Below are 23229 nucleotides of genomic sequence, written 5' to 3'. Positions count from 1 at the left end.
ACAATTTTGAGGTTCCACAGTAAAAACTTTATCAAGAAAACCTAGTTAGATGATGATATACAAACTACTATAGGTATATAAGTAGCTGGTTGCTACCCCAATGCCCCAAGAGTTCACAAGTGGTTCTTTAATGCATACACTCTTTATTTTGTATTTATTAGAGTATATTATATATATACATATATATAATAGCTTATTTTATACACCCACACTAGCCTTTAAATTATAATCATTTGTAGCATAAGAGAGTCTTAATTAGAAGGTTGTCCTTAGATGATGCAGGAGTAAATGATATAGTAATAATGGAAGACCAAATTTCAGCCCATCTGCACAATTGAGTCTGCCAAATCTTGCTAAATTTGCTTGATTGAACATTTCTTCCTCTCTTTCTCTGTGTCCTATACAGTTTCACAAAATAATCCTAAGATTTGGATGCTCCTGTGCTGTGCTGGCAGTATCTTTCAGTGGTTGGTTGAGTTTGATAATATAACCAAATTGTTGGTGAAAGGGATATATATAATATATATGATTCACATTTGATTGAGAAAAGCACAAAGTCATTTCCATTTTCTTAACCTAATAAAATGCAGCTCTCCTTTGGATTATTGTTCATTCAATAATATAGACTAGACTTTCACTTTAGCAGAAATGTTATTGCATCCAATAGATCATATCTTACTATTCTCTGTTCTTTCCAAATCATGCTCTGCATGAAACTTTTGGTTTATGGGCATTTCCCCTAATGAGAGTACCAACTTGAATGTGTTCTGTAAAATGACACATTGTCCAAAACTGGTTTTTCTAGCTTTTGTGAAGACTATATGGTCTATGGGTTCTGCCTGGTAAGTTTCTGTACATCACTGTATGTCTCTGCTCTTGGTGAGCATTGCAGACTGAGAACAGCTCTACTTTTGATGGATGTTTGTATGTTTCCTCAGTGACTGATTTTTATTAGTTTCAAAAGATAATAATATATGCATGCACACACGCTGATGTTTCTGAAGGGCATTGTGATGAAAGATTAGAATGCTTTTTGCCTTCCTCCTGATCAAACGGTGTGTCTTAGAGAGCATGGGTACATTTACTTTATCACCAAAAAGAATAAAATCTGTTGACATTGTTACTTATCATTCATCTTCATTCATTCTTTTTTCTTTTTCTAATTATACTTTAAGTTCTGGGATACATGTGCAGGTTTGTTGCACCCATCAACTGGTCAGCTATATTAGGTATTTCTCCTAATGATATCTCTCCCCTAGCCCCCCCACCCCTTGACAGGGCCCAGTGTGTGATGTTCCCCTCCCTGTGTCCATGTGTTCTCATTGTTCAACTCCCACTTATGAGTGGGAACATGCGGTGTTTGGGTTTCTGTTCCTGTGTTAGTTTGCTGAGAATGATGGTTTCCAGCTTCATCCATGGCCCTGCAAAGGACATGAACTTATTCTTTTTTATTGCTGCATAGTAGTCCATGGTGTATATGTGCCACATTTTCTTTATCCAGTCTATCATTGATGGACATTTGGGTTGGTTCCAAGTCTTTGCCATTGTGAACAATGCCACAATAAACATACGTGTACATGTGTCTTTATAGTAGAATGATTTATAATCCTTTTGTTATAAACCCAGTAATAGGATTGCTGGGTCAAATGGTATTTCTGGTTCTAGCTCCTTGAGGAATCACCACACTGTCTCCCGCAATGGTTGAACTAATTGACACTCCCACCAACAGTGTAAAAACATTCCTATTTCTCCACATCCTCTCCAGCATCTGTTGTTTCCTGATTTTTTAATGATTGCCATTCTAACTGAAGATGGTATCTCATTGTGGTTTTGATTTGCATTTCTCTAATGACCAGTGATGATGAGCTCTTTTTCATGTTTGCTGGCTGCATAAATGTCTTCTTTTGAGAGCTTTTATATCCCTAACCCACTTTTTGATAGGGTTTTTTCTTGTAAATTTAAGTTCTTTGTAGATTCTGAATATTAGCCCTATGTTGGATGGATAGATTGAAAAAATTTTCTCCCATTCTGTAGGTTGCCTGTTTACTCTGATGATAGTTTCTTTTGCTGTGCAGAAGCTCTTTAATTAGATCCCATTTGTCAATTTTGGCTTTTGTTGCCATTGCTTTTAGTGTTTTAGTCATGAAGTCTTTGCCCATGCCTATGTCCTGAATGGTATTGCCTAGGTTTTCTTTTAGCATTTTTATGGTTTTAGGTCCTAAGTTTACATCTTTAATTCATCTTGAGTTAATTTTTGCATAAGGTGGAAGGAAGGAGTTCAGTTTCAGTTTTCTGCATATGGGTAGCCAGTTTTCCCAACACCATTTATTAAATAGGGAATCCTTTCCCCATTGCTTGTTTTTTTTCAGGTTTGTCAAAGATCAGACGGTTGTAGATGTAGGGTATTATTTCTGAGGCCTCTGTTCTGTTCCATTGGCCTATGTATCTGTTTTGGTACCAGTATGATGCTGTTTTGGTTACTGTAACCTTGTAGTATAGTTTGAAGTCAGGTAGCATGATGCCTCCAGCTTTGTTCTTTTTGCTTAGGATTGTCTTGGCTATGTGAGCTCTTTTTTTGAAATTTAAAGTAGTTTTTTCTAATTCTGTGAAGAATGTCAGTGGTAGCTTGATGGGGATAGCATCAATCTATAAATTACTTTGGGCAGTATGACCATTTTCACGATATTGATTCTTCTTATCCATGAGCATGGAATATTTTTCCATTTGTTTGTGTCCTGATTTCCTTGAGCAGGGGTCTGTAGCTCTCCTTGAAGAGGTCCTTCACATCCCTTGTAAGTTGGATTCCTAGGTGTTTTATTCTCTTTGTAGCAATTGTGAATGGGAGTTCACTTGTTGGTGTATACAAGTGCTTGTAATTTTTGCACATTGATATTGTATCCTGAGACTTTGCTGAAGTTGCTTATCAGTTTAAGGAGATTTTGGGCTGAGATGATGGGGTTTTCTAAATATACAATCATGTCATCTGCAAACAGAGACAATTTGACTTCCTCTTTTCCTATTTGAATACGCTTTATTTCTTTTTCTTGCCTGATTGCCCTGGCCAGAATTTCCAATACTACGTTGAATAGGAGTGGTGAGAGAGGGCATCCTTGTGTTTTCAAAGGGAATGCTTCCAGTTTTTGCCCATTCAGTATGATATTGGCCGTGGGTTTTTCATAAAAGCTCTCATTATTTTGAGATACATTCCATCAATACCTAGTTCATTGAGAGTTTTTAGCATGAAGGGGTATTGAATTCTATCAAAGGCCTTTTCTGCATCTATTGAGATAATCATGTGATTTTTGTCATTGGTTCTATTTATGTGATGGATTACGTTTATTGATTTGCATATGTTGAACCAGCCTTGCATCCCAAGTCATGAAGCTGACTTGATCATGGAAAAGCTTTTTGATGTGCTGCTGGATTCAGTTTGCCAGGGTTTTATTCATGATTTTTGCATCAATGTTCATCAGGGATATTGGATGGAAATTTTCGTTTTTGGTTGTGTCTCTGCCAGGTTTTGGTATCAGGATGTTGGCCTCATAAAATGAGTTAGAAAGGATTCCCTCTTTTTCTTTTGTTTGGAATAGTTTCAGAAGGAATGGTACCAGCATCTCCTTGTTCCTCTGGTAGAATTTGGCTGTGAATCCATCTAGTCCTCTAAGTTTTTTGGTTGGTAGGATATTAATTACTGCCTCAATTTCAGAACTTGTTATTGGTCTATTCAGGGATTCAGCTTCTTCCTGGTTTAGACTTGGGAGGGTGTATTTGTCCAGGAATTTATCCATTTCTTACAGGTTTTCTAGTTTATTTGCATAGAGGTGTTTATAGTATTCTCTGATGGTAGTTTCTTTTTCTGTGGGATCAGTGGTGATATCCCCTTTATCATTTTTTATTGCATCTATTTGATTCTTCTTTTATTAGTGTGGTTAGCGGTCTGTTTTGTTGATCTTTTCAAAAAACCAGCTCCTGGATTCTTTTTTTGAAGGGTTTTTTGTGTCTCTATCCCCTTCAGTTCTGCTCTGATTTTATTATTTCTTGTCTTCTGCTAGCTTTTGAATTTGTTTGCTTTTGCTTCTCTAGTTCTTTTAATTGTGATGTTAGGGTGTCGATTTTAGATCTTTCCTGCTTTCTCTTGTGGGCATTTAGTGCTACAAATTTCCCTCTAAACACTGCTTTAGCTGTGTCCCAGAGATTCTGGTACATTGTGTCTTTGTTCTTATTGGTTTCAAATAACTTATTTATTTCTGCCTTAATTTCCTCATTTACCCAGTAGTCATTCAGGAGCAGTTTGTTCAGTTTCCATGTAGTTGTGCGGTTTTGAGTGAGTTTCTTAATCCTGAGCTCTAATTTGATTACACTGTGGTCTGAGACTCTGTTTGTTATGATTTCTGTTCTTTTGCATTTGCTGAGTAATGTTTTACTTCCAATTATGTGGTCAATTTTAGAGTAAGTGCAATGTGGTGCTGAGAAGAATGTATATTCTGTTGATTTGGGGTGGAGAGTTCTGTAGATGTCTGTTAGTTCTGCTTAGTCCAGAGCTGAGTTAAAGTCCTGAATATCCTTGTTAATTTTCTGTCTCATTGATCTGTCTAATACTGACAGTGTTAGTCTCCCACTATTATTGTGTGGGTGTCTAAGTCTTTTTGTAAGTTTCTCAGGACTTGCTTTATGAATCTGGGTGCTCCTGTATTGGGTGCATGTATGTTTAGGATAGTTAGCTCTTCTTGTTGAATTCATCCCTTTACCATTATGTAATGCTCTTCTTTGTCTCTTTTGATCTTATCTTTGTTGGTTTAAAGTCTGTTTTATCAGAGACTAGGATTGCAAGCCCTGCCTTTTTTTTTTTTTTTTTTTTCCTTTCCATTTGCTTGGTAAACATTAGTCCATCCCTTTATTTTGAGCCTATGTGTGTCTTTGCACGTGTGATGGGTCTCCTGAATACAGCACACTGATGAGTCTTGACTCTTTATCCAATTTGCCAGTCTGTGTCTTTTAGTTTTGGCATTTAGCCCATTTACATTTAAGGTTAGTATTGTTATATGTGAATCTGATCCTGTCATTATGATGCTAGCTCGTTATTTTGCCCATTAATTGATGCAGTTTCTTCACAGTGTTGATGGTCTTTACAATTTGGTATGTTTTTGCAGTGGCTGGTATCTGTTGTTCCTTATCTTATTTTGTGCTTCCTTCAGGAGCTCTTATAAGGCAGACCTGGTGGTGACAAAATCTCTCAGCATTTGCTTGTCTGCAAAGGATTTTATTTCTCCTTTATTTATGAAGCTTAGTTTGGCTGGATATGAAATTCTGGGTTGAAAATTATTTTAAGAATGTTGAATATTGGCCCCCACTCTCTTCTGGTTTGTAGGGTTTCTGCCAAGAGATCTGCTTTTAGTCTGATGGGCTTCCCTTTGTGGGTAACCCGACCTTTCTCTCTGGCTGCCCTTAACATTTTTTCCTTCATTTCAACATTGGTGAATCTGACAATTATGTGTCTTGGTACTGCTCTTCTTGAAGAGTATCTTTGTGATGTTCTCTGTATTTCCTGAAATTGAATGCTGGCTTATGTTGCTAGGTTGGGGGAGTTCTCCTGGATAATATCCTGAAGCGTGTGTTCCAACTTGGTTTCATTCTCCCCGTCACTTTCAGGTACACCAATCAAATGTAGATTTGGTCTTTTCACATAGTCCCATATTTCTTGGAGGCTTTGTTCATTTTTTATTTTTTCTCTAATTTTGTCTTCATGCTTTATTTCATTAAGTTGATCTTCAATCGCTGATATCTTTCTTCTACTTGATTCAGCTATTGATACTTGAGTATGCTTCATGAAGTTCTTGTGCTGTGTTTTTCACCTCCATCAGGTAATTTATGTTCTTCTCTAAACTGGTTATTCTAGTTAGCAATTTGTCTAACCTCTTTTCAAAGTTCTTAGCTTCCTTGCATTGGGTTAGAACATGCTCCTTTAGTTTGGAGGAGTTTGTTATTACCCACCTTCTGAAGCCTATTTCTGTCAATTTGTCAAACTCATTCTCTGTCTGGTTTTGTTCCCTCGCTGGTGAGGAGTTGTGATCCTTTGGAGGAGATGAGGCATTCTGGTGTTAGAAATTTTCAGACTTTTTGTGCTGGTTTTTCCTCATCTTTGTGGATTTATTTACCTTTGGTCTTTGATGCTGGTGACCTTTGGATGGGGTTTTCCGTGTCTGGACGTCCTTTGTGTTGATGTTGATGCTATTTCTTTCTATTCGTTAGTTTTCCTTCTAGCAGGTCACTCTGCTGCAGGTCTGCTGGAGTTTGCTGGAGGTCCACTCCAGGCCCAGTTTGCCTGGGTATCTCCAGTAGAGGCTGCAGAACAGTAGAGATTGCTGTCTGTTCCTTCCTCTGGAAGCTTCGTCCCAGAGGGGCATCCACCAGATGCCAGCTGGAGCTTTCCTGTATGAGGTGTCTATCGATCCCTGCTGGGAGGTGTCTCCCAGTCAGGAGACATGGGGGTCAGGGACCCATTTGAGGAGGCAGTCTGACCCTTAGCAGAACTTCTACACTGTGCTGGAAGATCCACTGCTCTCTTTAGAGCCATCAGGCAGGGGCATTTAAGTACGCTGAAGCTGTACCCACAGCTGCCCCTTCCCCCAGGTGCTCTGTCCCAGGGTTATGAGGGTTTTATCTATAAGCCCCTGATTTGGGCTGCTGCCTTTCTTTCAGTGATGCCCTGCCCAGAGAGGAGGAATTGAGAGAGGGAGTCTTGCTACAGCAGCTTTGCAGAGCTGCGGTGGGCCTCTCCAAGTTGGAACTTCCTGGCAGCTTTGTTTACACTGTGAGGGTAAAACCGCCTACTCACACCTCAGTAATGGCAGACGCCCCTCCCACAACCAAGCTCGAGTGTCCCAGGTCAACTTCAGACTGCTGTGCTGGCAATGAGAATTTCAATCCAATGGATCTTAACTTGCTGGGCTCTGTGGGGGTGGGATCCCCTGAGCGAGACCACTCCCTGGCTTCAGCCCCCTTTCCAGGGGAGTGAACAATTCTCTCACTGACATTCCAGGTGCCACTGGGGTATGGAAAATAAACAAACAAACAACCCTGCAGCTAGCTCAGTGTCTGCCCAAGTGGCTGCCCGGTTTTACGCTTGAAACCCAGGTCCCTTGTGGTGTAGGTACGGGAGGGAATCTCCTGGTTTACGGGTTGGAAAGACTGTGGAAAAGCATAGTCTCTGGGCCAAAGTGCACCGTTCCTCATGGCACAGTCCCTCAGAGCTTCCCTTGACTAGGGGAGGGAGTTCCCTGACCCCATGCGCTTCCTGGGTGAGGCAACACCCCACCCTGTTTCGGCTTGCCCTCCGTGGGCTACACCCACTGTCTAACCAGTCCCAATGAGATTAACTGGGTACCTCAGATGGAAATGCAGAAATCGCCTGCCTTTTGCATTAATCTCGCTGGGAACTGTAGACTGGAGCTGTTTCCATTCAGCCATCTTGCCTGCCTTCCGGGATTTATGTTTTGAGAGAGTCAATCCTTGATAGATTACCTTGTACTTTTGTGGAGAGGATGTTATCATTGTCCCTGATTTAGGGGAAAATGCTAAGAAAATAAGTGATTTTCAAAACCTTGCCATGATGCCATCAGTAATGGAGTTTGGACTAGTACTGGGAATCTCTAGGTATTGACTTGAGACTGCATGCTTATAGGATGTCAGTTCTCTTCAACAGAAGTGTTTTTAAGCTTTTCAAAATTTCCATAAAAATAAAAATGGAAGGCAGTTTTTTCTTTTTGAAGAAAATTTTAGCTGTTTTTACATAATAGCTGCTTAAGAACTGAAAAATAAAGCAAAACTACTTGTCTCAGTTTTTGTTGTATAAATTGAGTGAAATAAACAACAAAAATAGCCGGGCTAGGTGGTGCACACCTACATAGAAGGCTGAGGCAGGAGGATCACTTGAGCCTAGGAGTCTGAATCCAGCTGGGTCAATATAGTGAGAGTCCATCTCTAAAAATAATAATAAACTTTAAAAAATTTGAAAAGAATAAAATAAGCATAAATGGGGAGAAATTAAAAGGAGACACTAAAAAATATGTCACTCCTCCCACATCTTCTCTGTACTCCCCCAAGGCGTAATTTTTTTACTTCTTTTCACCTTTATTTCCTATGGAATCCCAGCCTTAACAATGGAAATTGGAAAAAGCAACTAGATACCATGGAGGAAAAAAAAGAACAAAGAAATACATTAAGGAACTAAAGAAAGGAAGGAGAGAGGAAGGGAGGAAGAAAGGAAGGAAGGAAAATATAAAAGAAAATCTGGATGTAGACTGTAAGTGGACTAACTTCCAGAGGTCAGGGCCACATGGGCTGAAAACATGTTTAGAACCTGATTTTACAGGAATTCTGCACGTATCTAGAAGGGCTTTTGCCAGAAAAGTGTTAAGCTTAACTACCATTCTGTTGTGAATGTTTTGTGATATAAGGTTATTTTAGTCCTGTATTCAAGGTCAAGAAATGTTTCTTTTTAAAATATAAGGGCATGAACCCTCCTTTGTCAAGTTCATTAACAGAAAATGATATCTTTATTATTTGTCAGTGGATTTCCAATCAATTATCATCTGATGCAAAAATAATCCCAGGAGGTAAGATTAAGTATTGTTTAAATCATGGAACCAAGACCTATAGTCAGACATGACCTCAATAATGCAAATGCGTCTGGGAATAGCTGGGAAGACAAATTCATTTGTAACAACAGACGGTGTCAGGAGAAGATTAAAATATATATGCACCACATAGATGAAATAATTGTAATCAGGACAGCAGAATTACCACAACTGGAGAATTTCACTGAATAGCTGAATTTCATGTATAACACAATCAAATTTTCTGCCTCATTCAATCTCACCAGTGTTCATTTCCTGGATGTTCTGACTAATTTAAACTATGGTTAATTGAATACTGAAATATTCGGGAAACTATGACAAGAACAATTTGCTATGGACAATTTCCACCTGTACTCTCAAGACTTAGAAGCCATATGGATAGAATGAAATAGGTGAGATGAATCATATTTCACTAAATGTTTGCCACAAAATTAGTTTTTGCTTAGGAGGATATAAAGGAAGGGGCTATAAAATGCTAAGGTTAAAGCATTTGTTGAAAGAAGGTAATATAAATAGATACAAATTTCAGTGTTTGCTAGTAGAAAAGATTTCAAGCAATTTCAAAGTTGTAATCCTTGCATTTATGTGTTATTTTCTTATAAAGGGAATTTGCCTGTTCAAACTGCGCTTTAAAAACCAGTCATTCTTTTCATCATGCTAAATTAGAAAATTTTCCAGGAAAACCTCTTAAATGTATTAAAGTTAGAACTATTTTTTTTAATGTAAAACAACCATCCATACTTGAACATTCACAGATTGATTCTCAGTTTTCATATATAGACAGATGATTTGAAAACACTGGATACTACAATCTATACATTTCCCCACTGACCTCCACATCCCCATCCCTTTACATTGTAGTTCTGCATTGCTGCCAGGAGACATCAGAACCATTTTACAATATAAATACACTGGAAGGAAGAGATTCCTGTAGAACATTAACAAAGAATGATATCTTTATTAATATATCTTTTCTATATATATATATTTGTAACAATGTAATATGTCTTTGTAACAGTGATATCTTTGTTAATTCCTACTACTTAATGTTAAGTTAATGTCATAGGACACTTAATTTCCCCAGGCAGTGTCATATCTTTGACCAAAAGGGATGAAAATATCAAATGTTAGACCTGGAAGTAACCTTGGGGTATCCAGGGGAATAACCTCATTATGCAAATAAAGAACCACAGCGGTCCATTGACTTCTTCTCACAGTGAATATTCTCACAGTGAATATTCTCCAGGATTCCATCATTCTCGGCCCATCTCTCCCATCCCAAGTCATTTTTGCCCTCTTCCCACAGGTAGTCAGAAGACTAGAAGTGAATAGGTGAGCAGTAGATAGAGCAGTTTATAAGACAATGTTAAGACCATGATGAAAAGACATTAGAGGAAGCAGTAAAAAAGCAGTATGTGACTCTTAGAGCAGGTAAGTGTGCTTGCCCCATCAAGCCATGCATAGCTCTCCCTCCCCTAAGGATAGGACCTGACTATATGTTTGTCCTATATTCTTTCTACCTCTATGGCCTCTCTGGTGACTTAAAGGCACATTCTCTCTCCATCTCTGTCTGTTTCTCTATAAGATTATTTTCACTTTGACCATTGCCCTCATTTATTTACCCTCAGCATAATGACAACAGATTGAGAGTTAAAAATAAATCCCTTGTTTCCAATCTATTAAAAAAGAACTTAAATTAAAGGATGGGTCAAAAAGAGAAACGATATCACAAGTATTTTTTAAATTAACATTTTAGGTATTTTACTGATCACCTTTCCTTTAACTCAACTGTAGTTTCAGCTGAGAAAATTAATAAAACAGTTAGATAGGTGTTTCCTGATCTATTTCTTTTTCTTCTTTTTTTGTAGGAATTGATGATGTCTTGGAATATCTGCTTCAGGATGATAATGAAACTCATGATTTAGGGCAGAAGAAGCCATGGGAGGAACTTTCACATTTGGTGAGGCAAGTACAATTTCGTTAGGGCTTTTTGAAACTGCATTTGAAAACTCTTGAAAACTTGCTTATTTGTTTTGTGATTTGTGGTGTATATCAAATATTGAAAAGCTGTCAGTAAACAGGATGAGAAGTTCTCTTTTAAATACAGTCAGAGGCACTATAAAAACTAGCAATTCTAAACCTACTGCAAAATAAAAATTGCCCAAAAGAACTGTCATTCTAGAGTGCTTACATGCTCCTCTTATCAGTCAGCCAAGATTAATGGTAAGTTCAAAAGGTCTTCATATTTTCCACCTGTCTGTCCATCCATCCACCCAACGGTTATTGTGTGCTGGATTTAATGCTAGGTAGTATGTAAAAGTATTCTAGGCAGCCTACAGCAACAGCTTGCTCACAGGCTTCCTCTGTCTTCAGACAAGTCCTAAGTGCTTGATGACTTTTTTTTTGAGACGGAGTCTAGCTCTGTTGCCTAGGCTGGAGTCCAGTGGCACGATCTCGGCTCACTGCAAGCTCCGCCTCCCGGGTTCACGCCATTCTCCTGCCTCAGCCTCCCGAGTAGCTGGGACTACAGGCACCCGCCACCACGCCCGGCTAATGTTTTTGTATTTTTAGTAGAGACAGGGTTTCCCTGTGTTAGCCAGAATGGTCTCGATCTCCTGACTTCGTGATCTGCCCGCCTCGGCCTCCCAAAGTGCTGGGATTACAGGCATGAGCCTCTGCGCCCAGCCGATGACTTTTTAATAAAATATGCTACAGAGAACGTAAGGACAAAACATGTTCCTGACAAAGCAGAGTAAAATATGTGTAACTTATTAAGGCTCAACTGTGTCTGAATTTTTAGTGCTATGTGTTTTAAATTGTTTTAAGTGAAAACACACTAATAGATTTCCTTTATAAAAGTTCAGATATTCCAGACAAAGCAAAAATATCCTTTCTAAGCAGTGTGTTTGATGTGTGTCCTTCCAGACTGAAATATGTACATATACTTGGTTTTTAAATCAATAGACTCACATCATATGTGCTGTGCTACATCCACCTTTTTGCACTTAATACGTCTGGGAGGTATTTCCTTTATCATTGCAGTTGTCCCAAAAATCTCTGTGGTTCCTAGGGAATGTACCTTTATCTTTTTTTTTTTAACCATCATATTCATGTGTCAGGCAGAAACAGAAGGTATAATAATATAGACCTTGCCTAATAGTGAATATTATGAAATAACTGTGCAGGGATTGCCAATTTTGGGTGGGGTTCCTTCTAAATTTTTGCTCACTTCTATTAAAGGGTTGAAGTGTTAGCAGACAAAAGTCTAAATATAGTTGGCCTGCACTGGAAGGTTAAAAGTACAGTTCTCCTAATAGAGTTCTTATGATCACTAAGGAAAACATCATCTGAACTTTATAGTGACCAACAAATCAGGTGAGGACAGGCAGTTCAGACACTCTAGCCATGAATTCTAAGGTGGATGGTAGAGGCTATACCATAATCTTTCTTTCTCTGTGATATAATGACTTTCATGGCTAATTAGATCTATGGCCAAGAAGGTCAATCTCCTGGATGTTAGAGCAAGCACATTTGTAAAAGAGAAATCATTTTAAACCCAGCAATAGTGAGTGCAAAGTTATTTCAATACTTTTTCTCCTCTTTGCAGATGATTAATCCTATTTCTGTTTCACCAACTTATTTTATCTTGAAATCTTAATTATTTTCTAATAAATGACTGAGAATAGAGGAAGCTAGCTGGCCCATGTCCTCTGTTAGGTTTTTTTTTTTTTCCGCCTTCTTTGCACACTGGTGAAAAGACGTTGATGCATAACTTCTAGAGATGCCATGCTTACTATGTCATTATAAACAGCTTACTCTAACTGGGACCCCACAACCACAGGGAAAAACATACAATTTTATTTACAAAGAAGACTGAACCCATTTTAACTTCTGTATCAAATCCTCCAAGTAGGTTGACTTCAATAGTTGTGTTCAGTCCTGGGTAGAATGTGGTCTCATTACACAACTTCACCACCAAATCCTAGTTCTCAATGTTATCTAAAGCGGCCTTCTTCCTCAAGGATCTCAGTCTCCTCCCAAAGCCCAGGGGAGCATAAACAAATCCCTCTTTCTCAGGGTTACATGAAAAGCCAAGTCATCATCCAACACAATAAAATAAGCTGGTGAAGGAAAGAACCAATCAAATCTCTTTGATTCTGAGACTTAGGGAAAGCACTCACAAAACCTCATAGTCTGCCCGTCAGAGGGGAGAAAACGCTCCAATTAAATGGGAAGAGTACTCATTTTAAGCACTCTAAAATGTTAAGATTTAAAAAATACAGTGCTTAACGTTCTGTAGAGCTACAACAAAGAATATGCTAACCTTAGTATTTACACACCAAGCTTCTGCCAAGCCATTTTATAATGTACCTTAGAAAAATTTCATGCTTTCTCACAGAAAGACACCCCCTCCCTCCCCTGCTGTTGGCCTTCATGTTCCCAGGGCATGTGAATTGTATCCTTTTGAAGTCCAGGGATGCTGGTGGCTTGAAGGGAAAACTCTTGCCAGTAATATTGTTGCTCCCGATGCTCAGAACTGTTGCTGCTGAATGGCTTATTTTCTATCTTGATATTTTCTCTATGTGACTTTGGCTGAATAGGCCACTTTTTCGTCAAGCTAGTTTCATGTGTGTTGTCTGTGTTCTAGAAAATGGAATTAACTACCACTTTCTAGTTCCATTTCCATGATCTTTACCTAAACAAAAGAACACCCTCTCGGCCGGGCGCGGTGGCTCAAGCCTGTAATCCCAGCACTTTGGGAGGCCGAGGCGGGCGGATCACAAGGTCAGGAGGTCGAGACCATCCTGGCTAACACAGTGAAACCCCGTCTCCACTTAAAAAAATACAAAAAATTAGCTGGGCGAGATGGCGGGCGCCTGTAGTCCCAGCTACTCGGGAGGCTGAGGCAGGAGAATGGCATGGACCCGGGAGGCGGAGCTTGCAGTGAGCTGAGATCCGGCCACTGCACTCCAGCCTGGGTGACAGAGCGAGACTCCGTCTCAAAAAAAAAAAAAAAAAAAAAAAAAGAACACCCTCTCTTTAATAAAACGTTATGCCTTTGCATTCCATTAAACCCTATTATTGGAAGTTTAAACTATTGATTCTGATAATATATATATATATATTCTACTTTTCGTGTGGCTGCAGAAATACTTTGCTGCTACTCTAATTATATGCTGGAGTTAGAATCCTCCCAGCTAGTTAAGGTTGGAAGGATTCTAGTTATGTTGTCTACTGTATTCTTCTTTGTAGCATAACTAGAGTACTGTCCACTGGAGTGAAATAATAGAAGCAGAAACTCAGATTTAAAAAGAAAGGAAAGAGAGAAAGAAAGGTTTTTAATAAAAGTTTATTTATTTATAGACAGGGTCTTGCCCTGTCACCCAGGCTGTAGTTCAGTGGCACGATCATAGCTCACTGCAGCCTCAAACTCCTGGGCTTAAGTAATCCTCCCACCTTAGCCTCCAAGCAGCTAGGACTGCAAGTACATGACACTATGCCTGGCTAACTTAAAAAAATAACTTTTTTTAGAGATGGGGATCTTGATAAGAACAGCTCCAGTCTCCAACTCCCAGCACGAGCAACACAGAAGACTGGTGATTTCTGCATTTTCAACTGAGGTACTGGGGTCATCTCACTAGGGAGTGCCAGACAATCGGTGCTGGTCAGCCGCTGCAGCCCGACCAGTGAGAGCTGAAGCAGGGCAAGGCATCGCCTCACCTGGGAAGTGCAAGGGGGAAGGGAATCCCTTTTCCTAGCCAGGGGAACTGAGACACACAACACCTGGAAAATCGGGTGACTCCCACCCCAATACAGCACTTTAAGCAAACAGGCACACCAGGAGAATATATCCCACACCTGGCCGGGAGGGTCCCACGCCCACGGAGCCTCCCTCATTGCTAACGCAGCAGTCTGCGATCTAACCGCAAGGCAGCAGTGAGGCTGGGGGAGGGGAGCCCGCCATTGCTGAGGCTTAAGTAGGTAAACAAAGCCCCTGGGAAGCTCGAACTGGGTGGAGCTCACAGCAGCTCAAGGAAACCTGCCTGTATCTGTAGACTCCACCTCTGGGGACAGGGCACAGTTAACAACAACAACAACAAAAGCAGCAGAAACCTCTGCAGACACAAACGACTCTGTCTGACAGCTTTGAAGAGAGCAGTGGATCTCCCAACATGGAGGCTGAGATCCAAGAAGGGACAGACTGCCTGCTCAAGTGGGTCCCTGACCCCTGAGTAGCCTAACTGGGAGACATCCCCCACTAGGGGCAGTCTGACACCCCACACCTCACAGGGTGGAGTACACCCCTGAGAGGAAGCTTCCAAAGTAAGAATCAGACAGGTACACTCGCTGTTCAGCAATATTCTATCTTCTGCAACTTCTGCTGCTGATACCCAGGCAAACAGGGTCTGCAGTGGACCTCAAGCAATCTCCAACAGACCTACAGCTGAGGGTCCTGACTGTTAGAAGGAAAACTATCAAACATGAAGGACACCTATACAAAAACCCCATCAGTACATCACCATCATCAAAGACCAGAGGCAGATAAAACCACAAAGATGGGGAAAAAGCAGGGCAGAAAAGCTGGAGATTCAAAAAATAAGAGCACCTCTCCCCCTGCAAAGGAGCGCAGCCCATCACCAGCAATGGATCAAAGCTGGTCAGAGAATGACTTTGACGAGATGAGAGAAGAAGGCTTCAGTCCATCAAACTTCTCAGAGCTAAAGGAGGAATTACGTACCCAGCGCAAAGAAACTAAAAATCTTGAAAAAAGAGTGGAAGAATTGACAGCTAGACTAATTAATGCAGAGAAGGTCATAAATGAAATGACAGAGATGAAAACCATGACATGAGAAATACATGACAAATGCACAAGCTTCAGTAACTGACTCAATCAACTGGAAGAAAGAGTATCAGCGATTGAGGATCAAATGAATGAAATGAAGCGAGAAGAGAAACCGAAAGAAAAAAGAAGAAAAAGAAATGAACAAAGCCTGCAAGAAGTATGGGTTATGTAAAAAGACCAAATCTACGTCTGATTGGGGTGCCTGAAAGTGAGGGCGAAAATGGAACCAAGTTGGAAAACACTCTACAGGATATCATCCAGGAGAACTTCCCCAACCTAGTAGGGCAGGCCAACATTCAAATTCAGGAAATACAGAGAACGCCACAAAGATACTCCTCGAGAAGAGCAACTCCAAGACACATAATTGCCAGATTCACCAAAGTTGAAATGAAGGAAAAAATCTGAAGGGCAGCCAGAGCGAAAGGTCGGGTTACCCACAAAGGGAAGCCCATCAGACTAACAGCAGATCTCTCAGCAGAAACTCTACAAGCCAGAAGAGAGTGGGGGCCAATATTCAACATTCTTAAAGAAAAGAATTTTCAATCCAGAATTTCATATTCAGCCAAACTAAGTTTCATAAGTGAAGGAGAAATAAAATCCTTTACAGATAAGCAAATGCGTAAAGATTTTGTCACCACCAGGCCTGCCTTACAAGAGACCCTGAAGGAAGCCCTAAACATGGAAAGGAACAACCGGTACCAGCCATTGCAAAAACATGCCAAAATGTAAAGACCATCGAGGCTAGGAAGAAACTGAATGAACTGACGAGCAAAATAACCAGTTAATATCATAATGGCAAGATCAAGTTCACACATAACAATATTAACCTTAAATGTAAATGGACTAAATGGTCCAATTAAAAGACACAGACTGGCAAACTGGATAAAGAGTCAAGACCCATCAGTCTGCTGTATTCAGGAGACCCATCTCACATGCAGAGACATACATAGGCTCAAAATAAAGGAATGGAGGAAGATCTACCAAGCAAATGGAGAACAAAAAGAAGCAGGGGTTGCAATCCTAGTCTCTGATAAAACAGATTTTAAACCATCAAAGATCAAAAGAGACAAAGAAGGCCATTACATAATGGTAAAGGGATCAATTCAACAGGAAGAGCTAACTATCCTAAATATATATGCACCCAATACAGGAGCACCCAGATTCATAAAGCAAGTCCTTAGAGACTTACAAAGAGACTTAGACTCCCATACAATAATAATGGGAGACTTCAACACTCCACTGTCAACATTAGACAGATCAACGAGACACAAAGTTTACAAGGATATCCAGGAATTGAACTCATCTCTGCACCAAGCGTACCTAATAGACATCTATAGAACTCTCCACCCCAAATCAACAGAATATACATTCTTCTCAGCACCACATCACACTTATTCCGACATTGACCACATAATTGGGAGTAAAGCACTCCTCAGCAAATGTAAAAGAACAGAAATTATAACAAACTGTCTCTCAGACCACAGTGCAATCAAACTAGAATTCAGGACTAAGAAACTCAATCAAAACCGCTCAACTACATGGAAACTGAACAACCTGCTCCTGAATGACTACTGGGTACATAACGAAATGAAGGCAGAAATAAAGATGTTCTTTGAAACCAATGAGAACAAAGATACAACATACCAGAATCTCTGGGACACATTTAAAGCAGTGTGTAGAGGGAAATTTATGGCACTAAATGCCCACAAGAGAAAGCTGGAAAGATGTAAAATTGACACTCTAACATCACAATTAAAAGAACTAGAGAGGCAAGAGCAAACACATTCAAAAGCTAGCAGAAGGCAAGAAATAACTAAGATCAGAGCAGAACTGAAGGAGATAGAGACATAAAAAACCCTCCAAAAAATCAATGAATCCAGGAGTTGGTTTTTTGAAAAGATCAACAAAATTGACAGACCACTAGCAAGACTAATAAAGAAGAGAGAGGAATCAAATAGACGCAATAAAAAATGATAAAGGGGATATCACCACCGACCCCACAGAAATACAAACTACCATCAGAGAATACTATAAACACCTCTATCCAAATAAACTAGAAAATCTAGAAGAAATGGATAATTTCCTGGACACTTACACTATCCCAAGACTAAACCAGGAAGAAGTTGAATCCCTGAATAGACCAATAGCAGCCTCTGAAATTGAGGCAATAATTAATAGCCTACCCACCAAAAAAAGTCCAGGACCAGATGGATTCACAGCTGAATTCTACCAGAGGTACAAGGAGAAGCTGGTACCATTCCTTCTGAAACTATTCCAATCAATAGAAAAAGAGGGAATGCTCCCTAACTCATTTTATGAGGCCAACATCATCCTGATACCAAAGCCTGGCAGAGACACAACAAAAAAAGAGAATTTTAGACTAATATCCCTGATGAACATCGAGTCAAAAACCCTCAATAAAATACTGGCAAACCGGATTCAGCAGCACATCAAAAAGCTTATCCACCATGATCAAGTGGGCTTCATCCCTGGGATGCAAGGCTGGTTTAACAATTGCAAATCAATAAACGTAATCCATCATATAAACAGAACCAAAGACAAGAACCACATGATTATCTCAATAGATGCAGAAAAGGCTTTTGATAAAATTCAACAGCCCTTCATGCTAAAAACGCTCAATAAATTCGGTATTGATGGAACGTACCTCAAAATAATAAGAGCTATTTATGACAAACCCACAGCTAATATCATACTGAATGGGCAAAAACTGGAAAAATTCCCTTTGAAAACTGGCACAAGACAGGGATGCCCTCTCTCACCACTCCTATTCAACATAGTGTTGGAAGTTCTGGCTAGGGTAATCAGGCAAGAGAAAGAAATCAAGGGTATTCAGTTAGGAAAAGAAGAAGTCAAATTGTCCCTGTTTGCAGATGACATGATTGTATATTTAGAAAACCCCATTGTCTCAGCCCAAAATCTCCTTAAGCTGATAAGCAACTTCAGCAAAGTCTCAGGATACAAAATCAGTGTGCAAAAATCACAAGCATTCTTATACACCAGTAACAGACAAACAGAGAGCCTAATCAGGAATGAACTTCCATTCACAATTGCTTCAAAGAGAATAAAATACCTAGGAATCCAACTTACAAGGGATGTAAAGGACCTCTTCAAGGAGAACTACAAACCACTGCTCAGTGAAATAAAAGAGGACACAAACAAATGGAAGAACATACCATGCTCATGGATAGGAAGAATCAATATCGTGAAAATGGCCATACTGCCCAAGGTTATTTATAGATTCAATGCCATCCCCATCAAGCTACCAATGAGTTTCTTCACAGAATTGGAAAAAACTGCTTTAAAGTTCATATGGAACCAAAAAAGAGCCCGCATTGCCAAGACAATCCTAAGTCAAAAGGGCAAAGCTGGAGGCGTCACGCTACCTGACTTCAAACTATACTACAAGGCTACAGTCACCAAAACAGCATGGTACTGGTACCAAAACAGAGATATAGACCAATGGAACAGAACAGAGTCCTCAGAAATAATACCACACATCTACAGCCATCTGATCTTTGACAAACCTGAGAGAAACAAGAAATGGGGAAAGGATTCCCTATTTAATAAATGGTGCTGGGAAAATTGGCTAGCCATAAGTAGAAAGCGGAAACTGGATCCTTTCCTTACTCCTTATACGAAGATTAATTCAAGATGGATTAGAGACTTAAATGTTAGACCTAATACCATAAAAACCCCTAGAAGAAAACCTAGGTAGTACCATTCAGGACATAGGCATGGGCAAGGACTTCATGTCTAAAACACCAAAAACAACGGCAGCAAAAGCCAAAATTGACAAATGGGATCTAATTAAACTAAAGAGCTTCTGCACAGCAAAAGAAACTACCATCAGAGTGAACAGGCAACCTACAGAATGGGAGAAAATTTTTGCAATCTACTCATCTGACAAAGGGCTAATATCCAGAATCTACAAAGAACTCAAACAAATATACAAGAAAAAAACAAACAACCCCATCAAAAAGTGGGCAAAGGATATGAACAGACATTTCTCAAAAGAAGACATTCATACAGCCAACAGACACATGAAAAAATGCTCATCATCACTCACCATCAGAGAAATGCAAATCAAAACCACAATGAGATACCATCTCACACCAGGTACAATGGCAATCATTAAAAAGTCAGGAAACAGCAGGTGTTGGAGAGGATGTGGAGAAATAGGAACACTTTACACTGTTGGTGGGATTGTAAACTAGTTCAACCATTATGGAAAACAGTATGGCAATTCCTCAAGGATCTAGAACTAGATGTACCATATGACCCAGCCATCCCACTACTGAGTATATACCCAAAGGATTATAAATCATGCTGCTATAAAGACACATGCACACGTATGTTTATTGCAGCACTATTCACAATAGCAAAGACTTGGAATCAACCCAAATGTCCATCTGTGACAGACTGGATTAAGAAAATGTGGCACATATACACCATGGAATACTATGCAGCCATAAAAAAGGGTGAGTTTGCATGCTTTGTAGGGACATGGATGCAGCTGGAAACCATCATTCTTAGCAAACTATCACAAGAACAGAAAACCAAACACCGCATGTTCTCACTTATAGGTGGGAACTGAACAATGAGATCACTTGGACTCAGGAAGGGGAACATCACACACCGGGGTCTATCACGGGGAGCGGGGGGGAGGGATTGCATTGGGAGTTATACCTGATATAAATGACGAATTGATGGGTGCTGACGAGTTGATGGGTGCAGCACACCAACATGTCACAAGTATACATATGTAACAAACCTGCACGTTATGCACATGTACCCTAGAACTTAAAGTATAATAAAAAAAATAAAAATAATAAAAAAAAGAGATGGGGATCTTGCTGTGTTCCCAAGCTGGTCTCAAACTCCTGGCCTCAAGCCATCCTTTCTCCTTGGCCTCCTGAGTAGTTAGGATTACAGGCATGAACCACTGTGCCCAGCTAGAAAGATTTTAAGAATAGCGTAGGACAGCACTAAAAAATGCAATTATTAGAATTTAAAACTTCAGAGTTAAAACAGAGATCTAAGAGACTATCTAGTTGACCCCTTTATTTTACCCATTAAGAGAAATTATACAGAGACACTAAAAAAACTCTCTTAAATCCCGTAACTGGGTATTAGACGGGACCACACCTGCTACTTGATTCAGTCAGAGATCTTTCAAATTTAGATGTTCAATATGGGAGGCAAAATGTTAAAACTCAGCTGTGGGACATACTGCCTTAAATATTTTTTTAAATTTTTAAATCTATGGAAAATGTGCCCTAAATATATAATTGTAATATTAAGAATGGCACTCAAAGTTCTATTTATGTCGATTACGTAAATTATACACTCTAAAAATCATTTATGAATATGCATTACCATTATTCATGGTGTCTCAGATCTCTGATGAGTATGGTTGTGTGTGTATCTGTGTAAGTATACAAATACCTTTGAGAGAGAATGGAGCAAATGGATTCAGGTACAGTCAAAATCTCCCTAACTGTCTTTTTGAAGTTTAGTAGTGTTTGCTGTCTTTCTGTAGTTGGTGATTATATATTCAATGGCAATTTAAATGGGAGGTAGGGATGTAGGGCAGGTTAATTTATTTGTTGCCATTTATCTACCTATCAATCTGGTTGTGTTTGGGGGAACAATAAACAGTACTTCTTTGTCCTCCCAGTTTCTGTACAAAATGAGAAATGAAATAGAAGAGCCAGGTAGGAGAGGAAAAGCACCCAGTAGAGCTCTATGCCCATGGAAGGAAACAAAGAGTTGGGGAGGAACATTGCCACTTTTCTTACACATATTGACCTCCTGCTGTGGTCCAAGCACTATGCAAGGTTCAGAAGATACAACAATCCTTGCCTTTTAAGAGCTCAAAGGAAAGTAGGTGAATTAGATTTGTAATAAATACTTATGGTACTATGCATTAAGTGCTGTAATAGAGACATGCAATAAATCTAGGACCATAAGCTCTAGAACACTGAACCGTGTCTGGAAATAACAATATGTGCCCTGGGAAATGGGCAGTGTTCTTTGAGATGTTCAGCTTTATGTTTGTGTTTTCAAAAGGCTAGACATTTTCTGATGCTGGGAGAGGGTATCATCTATGTTTTTTTCAATTTGGAAATGTATATCGATGTTCTTGCTTGCAAATAGAAAGTATTTAAAATATGTATGTATTTTAAATATATATAAAGTATATAAAATATTTATAAATATTAATATTCTTCTGTAGGTTAAGAATTTCCTGTGTTTGCATTTTTATTATTTCTTTTTACCTTCTTTCCTATGAAAGAGAATGAATGAGTTCAAACTGATTTCTCAGTAGCAATAAGGAAAGAATAACCTCAATTCAGTATTCTGAACAAGAACTCCAATTAGTTTAACAATTGAATCAACCAGTTCCTTTAAGATTTTCATTTGCTCATTGGCATTGAAACTAAACATTGGCTTTGACATTCCTTAAATATACCCTACTCCTAATATACTATATACCATATTTTTTCACATGTTCTTTATATTACTATAAGCATGCCAGAGCTCAAAATTAATATTTTTAGTATTCTATTCAGCATTGTGGTGCCTGGCATGTTGTATGTGCCCAGCATATTTTGAAAATAACCTAGAGTTTAATTCACCAGAAAGTGCCATTTGAATCAGCAACCTGTACTATACTTGAAGTGAGAAGGAGAACTTCCCCTGGGATCCTGGACTCAAAAATTTTTTGACACCAAGTTGCCCTTTCCCAGGTTGCCAATGTCTAGTGTGGTCTAGGAAATAAAGGGGAAAGTGACCTATCTGATGGACTGTAGTTCCTTCTGAGGATCCTGTGGTTGCAAGTGTCCGAGATCCTGAGTGGTTGGCACAGCATCAGTATCGCCAGTGTGTGAAGTACTGACTTGGGGCTATGTAGATACATTTGCCTACTAGGTTAGTTTGAAAAAAGCGATTTAATCTTGTATGTAGTTAAAATACCATATATTTCTAACTTAATAGCTTTCTGCTACTGTAATTTTTGAAGCACTTGTATTTTCAACTACATAAATAAATTGGCTGTGATGGGCTATCCTAGGAACCTAACTACCAATTATAATATTGTTTCCGTGGAAATACAGATTTTTGAGTTCTAAACAATAGCCTGATAAATGAACTTTTGGAACATAATCTTTCTGTAGGTTAAGAATTTCCCATGTTTGCATTTTTATTATTTCTTTTTACCTTCTTTCCTATTATCTCTTTCCAATGCTGAGGTCTAATGGTGATCGAGTGTGATTATAAACACACTATCTAGCTGCCCTTCTTTTGAGGTAGCAGATACTAAAATAGCATGATATAATATAATGGTAAATGGAGATAATAGCTACACATTTCCTACTTTTCAGCAGTGGCAGAAAAATAATTGAGGCGACATTTGTGAATACTAGGAAGAAATGTGCTATATTGAAATCTGAATGTCATTATTCTCCCATACACTGTATGAGGAAGAAAAATGTAAACATCATTATTGTTCTTCTCACTCCTTTCATTCGAGACTGAGTGACCTTTCAGAGCCCTTTATCCTGAACAATCTAATTGGGCATTTCTCAAATACCTATGGATGGTGGCTTCTATAATCCCATTGCTTTCATGCGTGAAATGTGTACAGTATCACTAACCAACCCCCAATACAATTTTTATTTGTAAATTTAACAAAATAGGGAAAAAATCAGTTTCAACCCTGGGGGAAAG

At 39.2% G+C, this 23229-nt stretch overlaps 1 long non-coding RNA gene across 1 annotated transcript in view; it reads left to right on the top strand.

Moving 5' to 3' along the window:
• LOC104663936 overlaps window positions 1–10060 on the top strand; it is an 84179-nt gene extending 74119 nt beyond the window's left edge. Inside the window, exons 2-3 of the long non-coding RNA XR_748194.2 lie at window positions 8882–9028; window positions 9883–10060. This is a non-coding gene — a long non-coding RNA (uncharacterized LOC104663936). The remainder of the gene's footprint in view (window positions 1–8881; window positions 9029–9882) is intronic.
• Window positions 10061–23229: the final 13169 nt, after the last annotated feature.

Source organism: Rhinopithecus roxellana, chromosome 5 (genome assembly GCF_007565055.1).
Source record: "Rhinopithecus roxellana isolate Shanxi Qingling chromosome 5, ASM756505v1, whole genome shotgun sequence".
NCBI classification, from domain to species: domain Eukaryota; kingdom Metazoa; phylum Chordata; class Mammalia; order Primates; family Cercopithecidae; genus Rhinopithecus; species Rhinopithecus roxellana.
This window is presented reverse-complemented; position numbering and strand designations above follow the sequence as displayed.